General features: G+C 32.2%; 1 pseudogene; it reads right to left on the reverse strand.

The window, feature by feature from the left end:
* Positions 1 to 3,975: 3,975 nt before the first annotated feature.
* On the reverse strand, positions 3,976 to 6,735 carry LOC108768340 (multidrug resistance-associated protein 4-like; annotated as a pseudogene).
* Between the last annotated feature and the right edge of the window lie 537 nt (positions 6,736 to 7,272).

Here is a 7,272-nt window from a genome sequence, read left to right on the forward strand (position 1 = left end):
CTTAATGTTACGGATGGAACAGTATCTAGATCGTATGGTATGCCAAAGATTCACAAAGAAGGAAATCCTCTGAGAATGATCGTGAGTTGTATTAATAGTCCATTGTACCCGTTAGCTACGTATCTAAAACAAATTATAAATAAAAGTGTAAATAAAGGTTTTAGTTACATAAAAAATAGTTGGGACCTTGTTAATAAAATAAATAGTAGGTCATTAGATGCAAATTATAAATTAGTTTCGTTTGACATTATTTCTATGTATACGAATATTCCGGAGGAATTAGTGATAAAAAGTATAAATATAAGATGGAATGAGATATCAAAAAATACTAGTATTCCGAAAAATGAATTTCTAAAGGCTATCTCATTAATTCTTAATTCAACATATTTTAAATTTGACAACCAGTATTTTAAACAAATTTTTGGCATGCCAATGGGATCTTCACATTGGTCTCCTCTTTTATTAGCTAATCTTGTAATCCAGGATTTAGAAGAAGAGATTCTTAACAATTTGAATGCGGTGGTTCCGTTGTATTATCGGTATGTTGACGATATTTTGATCGCATTGCCATATGACCGGATTGATGACGTTCTATGTGCGTTTAACTCGTATCATAATAGATTGAAATTTAGTGTAGAAGAGAAGGATGATGGTTCTGTAAATTTTTTGGATGTTACGATCAGAGTTGAGGAAGGCGGTGTCAAATTTGATAATTATAAAAAACCGACGAATTCGGGAAGATATTTGAGTTACAAATCGCATCACCCTGATGAACATAAGAAAGGTGTTATTATAAGTCGATTTGATAGAATTCTTTTTCTTTCACATCCGGATTATCATAGGAGGAACATAAAAAACTTAATTAATGTTTTGCTTTTGAACGGTTATCCGTTGAACATAATATTCTCTACTATAAATTATAGAATAAAAACTTTATCGGAAAGAAAGAATTTGTATAATAACAAGAAGAATGTTAACAAAGAAATAGAGGATAGTAATTTAATAAAAAAATATTTTACAATACCTTACATACAGAACGTTTCTGAAAAATTTAAGCGCATTGCAGACAAAATAATTATAAGATAGCATATAAACCGATTAACACCTTAACTTCAGTTATTAAATTAGGTAAAGACAAACTGGAAAAAATGGAAAGTTTTCAGGTGGTATACAAGATTAATTGCACAAATTGTGATTCAACATATGTAGGTCAGACAAAAAGGAAATTAGGTACTATAGGATAAAGGAACATAAAGCTGATATTAAGAAAACAAAAGATACTCGTTCGGTTGTTTCGGATCACCAAGTGAAATTAGGATATAATAATTTAGATTGGGAAAATATTCAAATACTTGACACAGAGCCATTCTTTCAAAAAAGACTCACGTCAGAGATGATTTGTATTAAAAGACAGATTAACGGCATGAACAAGCAGACAGACACAGAGAAATTTCCAGAATCATATTTTCCTTTGTTAAATATCTCTTAAACATAACGGCTTCCCTCTCCACTTGTTTACGATTTATATAAGTTGGAGATATACGTTGAGATGTTAGTTTGTCATCACAATTTGTAATATTTGTAGATACTGAAAGTTATCCGCGTTGACGTTATGGACTAGATTATAAGATAGTGGAACATAGGTGCGTTTTAAGATATAACAGACTTAATTGTTTCTTTTGTATTAATAATAGTGTTATTACTAGAATCAGGAAATTTGTGTTCTATCATTGAATTTATGCTGAGCTGCGATGTATTAAGAAAGAAATGACTGGTAACGTTAAATTAACATAATCGCACAGGTATGTGATAAGAAAATAATTAAAATAAATTCTAGTTTTTTTTGGAATATTAAAGTTATAAAAAAAAAAATTCGATAGAATCTGGAAACTCTGTGTGATGTAGCAAGGATTTTTTGATGTGACAAAGGAGATTAGCAAAATGTGAAGCATAAGTGACGGAAAAAATTCATGACTTCCGTTTTTAGGAGAGAAGAGAGAAAAACAAATTTTTTTATGTAATGACAGATGCTAAAATTATATGACTAGAAGTTATTTTTAAGTAAGATTGACGGCTTAACTAAATTGTATAATTATGTTGCGTATGATAAGATCATTCTAATTAATTATAATAGTACTGTTAATACTGAAGATGGTCCGATTGGGACCGAAACGTTTATTTTTGATTCCATGTGTTTAATAAAGGATTTGAAATAATCGCCACTGCTATCTGGTGTTCGTGATATATGCCTTTCAGACAAAGATTTTTTTTGTTTTTATCGAACCACGGTGTATTTATAAATTTAAGATGTTCTTTAGTTAATTTTTTAAATTCAAGTATAGAATTTCAAGATTCTAAATGTATAGCGATATCAAAATTTCCTTAAATTTACAAATATATAGGAAAAAATACGGTTTTTTTTTAGATCTCTTAGAATTTAAGTTCTCAGACATTAAACTTCGAAAAAGGATTAAAAAATTTGACAATTTCGGTCTTTCTTTGTTGCTAAACTAGTACACTATACATACCTAAAATAAAATAGATATTTAAAATTTGAAGACTGTAAGACAAAAAATTTTAAAGTTCAGCGACAAAAATCAGGCCTGCTTTCTCACTACATTTACATTCTCCATTTTTTCTCTGCTGCGCTTTTTTTATTATTATATTTAATTCATCTATGCTCTAATCATCTGTGTTTAACTCGCATATTTCTGTGACAAACTTATCTCTAAAAAAATATATATATTTATATTGCGCCGAAGTCTCTCCCGTACTTCAGGCCAACTGTTACCTATCGCCAAGAAATCGGATCACAAAAGAGGATCTCCCTACAACATAGTGGTTTTGTGTTCAGGACACCTATCATATAGAACAAATCAGAATGAATTTTGATCGGAATTATTCCGTTTTTTCTAGATTTCTATTGTGTTTAAAAAAGAGAATAATTAATTCCGATCGAAATTCATTCTGAATAATTCCATAATACATCCTACAGTTCTGAGCTTTTAACACTTCTGTCATTTCTCAATAAAGTTCTCATTCCCGTTGTACTGTTGTGCACATTTATTTCAGTGCGATTAATGTGTCCTCCATGCGAAACGTGCGAGCGTAACAATATATGTATACACGTATATTATAAGTATCTATATATGTATATAAAAAAAGTTCTTCCTTAAACGCGTTCATGTTAATTTACTCACGATATGAGGTATAAGTAATCCAACAGGCTAAGTTTCACACTTCTTGATGAAGTATCTAGACTGATATAAAAATAATGTATCATGCAATGTAATAATACTGTAACAACAGTTGCTCCATGCGAGTTTTACAAATTTTCTGATTACTTGCTGAACTGGCGATAATCGCGCATCAAAGTAGCAGAGAATTCGTGATTATTAAAATGAAAGATTAACTAGATATAACTGTACAGCTTGCAGTAGAACGATTATTAATTTAATGTGCCGCCAACGCATTTTCGATAGTTCTGAATACTCTAATACTCTATCGGCATTCCCGAAATCGTAAATCTGATATAATCTTTATCCTTCTTATTTATTTACGTGTTTTCTTTTTTATCTTCAAATTTGCTTTGAATTTTCTGAATTCTGACCATTCCTAGATCTACTTTACGTATCTCGCTTAATTAACACTTAATTAGTTTTAAATTTCATTTGCAATATAATATCCTAAAAACCATGACGTTCTTTAATTTTATAGAATTAAATAAATTTTTAGAAAAAAAATTTATAGAATTAAATAAAATTTCAATGCGAACAGAATGTAGAATACGTGATAAATATGTGACAGAGTAGACGATTATGAATTCTAAATTCTCAGACTGCGCGTTCCACTTTTCTTCTTGTTTTTAAAATCACAGAATTTGGCCTAAAATAATTGCAAAAACTATCGGAATCTTCATGACCTAATCATGATGTTTATCAGACGCAATTGCAAAAAGTTAACTCCGTGGATACATCAAAACACCGTAAATCCACGATTCTGATAGCAGTTGTGGATGACGGAAGCTAGAACCTCCGCCATCGCCTTGCCGGTCTCCTGCACCATGCTCTTCAGGTAGCCCATGTCTTTTTGCAGCAGCATGTGAGGATGATCGAATTCCTGCGTACGATATATAAAAGTTTGAAGTTTAAGAGATAGTTTATACAGAGACTGTTGTAAATAAATAAGAAATGAAGCATTTTCTTAATATAATCAGTGTTAGTTATATAGTTAAAGATTTTGTAATTTTGTATCAACTAATAAGTGACTTACTCAACAAAATCTCTAATGAAACAATACAAAAATGATCAAAGGGTAAATTCGTAGGATTCATACAATAAAATATTTATATAAATCCACGTATAATTTACTTAACAAAATTACCTTTTTAAAAAAAGGTAAAAAAAGGCGCCAAGTGTGCATATACCTCCCATAAAAAACTGTTACATAAACTAAAAAAAACCGTTACATCAATAATATAATTCAAGTGGTAATATATTGTTAATTTTTTATTATAAATTACCCCTCAGTAGTACGTATGCATGTATTAAAAAAAAATGAAATACAATTTTCAAATTGCGCCAATTGCAAAAAGAATATACATTTTCTTGCAACATATAACATATACTATTGTATTTTGTTAATTGTGAAAAGAACATATATTTTATTGTAACATACAACATTTAATTAACGAGACAAAGTGATACGTATTTATATCTTTCTATTCAAGAGTCTTATATATTTGCAATGGAATACAACAATTAATCTCAAAAAATTAAAGACAAAGCATCAGAAAATGAGAAAATTTTATTAAAATAACAAAATTTTTTATGTAAAAAACTTGGCGCGCTGCTAGACCTCAAAATATAATAAGTAAATGTTATATAAAAGAAATAAACGATGTTTACTGTTTAATTAACATTAATTAACATTAAAATTACAATCACAATTATAATATACAATTAAGATTATAATTAATTTTAAATCTACTTTTAAATTTAACTTAAACCGCATGTCTTACAAAATTGAAGTCATTATTCTATTCTTATACGCTTTTACGATGTATAACGCGCACCATATAAATACTTATCCTATATTAAATCTAAGCCGCATGCCTATCTAAATTTGCTCGCATATATAAACACGCTGTATTTTATTAATTCACCTCATACTTTTTCTTAAATATCTTCATTACTTTTCATTTGGTATTTTTAATTATTTGCTCGTACATACACACACACACACACACACACGCACTGTATATTGTTATAGTTCACCTCATTTTCTTTCTTAAATCTCTTCATTACTTTTCTTATTCGATATTATTTGATGATCATCTTATATCTTGAGGTCTAGCAGCGCGCCAAGTTTTTTTACATAAAATATTTTGTTATAAAATTTTTGTATAAAATATGTCACAAGAATGATCGACAAATTCGTTACATTGATTTTCCACAAACACGGATTGGAGGAAAGATTTTGTCACCTGTTCGATTCGATGGATCGCTCTAATCATGAAATTTATAGAAGACAAAATTCTGAAGACAAAAGAAGACAAAATAAAGAAAAATTGACTCTCCCCCCCCATCATTACCGGCATCCATCACTAAGATACGATCGCTGTCCATAACAGTGTTGAGTCGATGAGCAATCGTTAGCACTGTACACTTCTCGAATTTTTTCTTGATAGCTGTCTGGATGAGTTCGTCCGTTCGCGGTTCCACATTCGCGGTCGCCTCGTCCAGCACGAGTATTGGATTGTTCCTCACAATAACTCGCGCCATGCCGACTAATTGCCGATGGCCGACGCTGAGATTGGAACCGTCTTCATTGATGTGGACTTCCAAGCCCATCTCCTTCAACTCGACCTTCTCAACAGCTCGCCAATAGTGGTTCGTCCGTAAACGAGTTGAACGGATCGAGATTCTGTCTCAGGCTGCCGGAGAACAGAAACGGTTCCCGCGAGATGATGTTGATTTTAGAACGCAAATCGTACAAGCCAATCTGGCGAGTATTGACTTTGTTGAACTTAATTAGACCATCCACATCGACCAGGTGGAAGAGCGCTTAAATCAGAGATGACTTGCCGTCGACGGTTCTGCCAACAATGCCGATTTTTTTCCGTAGAAAGATAACGAAACTGAGATTTTTAAGCACTGGAAGTTCCAATGGCGCATAACGCAGGAACGTGTTCTTGAATTCAATCTGACCTTCTTGCCGCCATTCGGATTTAAGTTTCTTATCAGGGACACTCTTGAGAGGGGGTTTGCTGTCTATTTTGCTGGAAGATATCGAAATTGAGAATGCGGTTTTAATTTAAAGAGATTCCATATTTCTAGTTATTTATGAAACTTATATATAAATTTGAGTGCCTATATAGATAAAAAAAAAGTACGGAAACGTCGCCATTAAAAAAATCAAAAATTAAAGAATATAAAAGACATAAACCAAAGATCCATGATTTACAAATTCATCGCTCTAAGAACTAAGGTTTCATGTGTACACAGAATTTGAAAGTGTCAAAACATTAAAAATCTATAATATACTACAATATTAAGATATTCAAAGAAGAGGCGAGTACCTGTACTCAAGGATACGCTCCACTGAGGTCATATGATTCTCCATCTCGGTGCTTTGGCGCATGCCCCACTGAAACCACCGAATGAGATTGATATACTCTGCGTGATCGCCCACGTATGCGCCGTTCATCAAACCGCAACTATAGTTGTTCTGCATGAGGAAGCAAGTGTATGACCATCAGGAAACGCGGTAGTGGCTCCGGCCATGTTCAAAAATCAAAAATAAGAGATAAGAGATACTACAAGTCTCTTATCCTGTTCCACCAAAGTCCATTTTTGGAGATTGCCTAACTAATAAAATATAAAAAATTTTGAATCGGACGTAGCATATTTTGAAGGCGGCATCATCACGAGTAATTTAAAAAAAAAAATTAAAAATCGGTCAAGCCGTTCTGGACATACGAGTGGTCGAAAAGTGATGATTTTTCATGAAAATTGAAAAATGAAGTAACGTCTTCTTCTTCTTCTCCTTTGCTGTCCGCGTTCAAGGCCATCGGAATTTTAATTTTAAAGTATCTCTCACCCTTCATGTCTCTCACCCTTCACTCATACCGCCACCAACTTTGACCCATTACACCCCACTCCTTCCCCCTTTACTCTTCTTTTTTACGCCCTATCTCACTTTCTTTCGTCCTCTCGCTCTCTTTGTTGGTCATTTCTCACCCTCGCCTGCTGAAAGTGACCGATGGTCAGT

The sequence above is a fragment of the Trachymyrmex cornetzi genome, unplaced genomic scaffold (genome assembly GCF_001594075.2).
Source record: "Trachymyrmex cornetzi isolate Tcor2-1 unplaced genomic scaffold, Tcor1.1 scaffold782, whole genome shotgun sequence".
In the NCBI taxonomy this organism is placed as follows: Eukaryota; Metazoa; Arthropoda; class Insecta; order Hymenoptera; family Formicidae; genus Trachymyrmex; species Trachymyrmex cornetzi.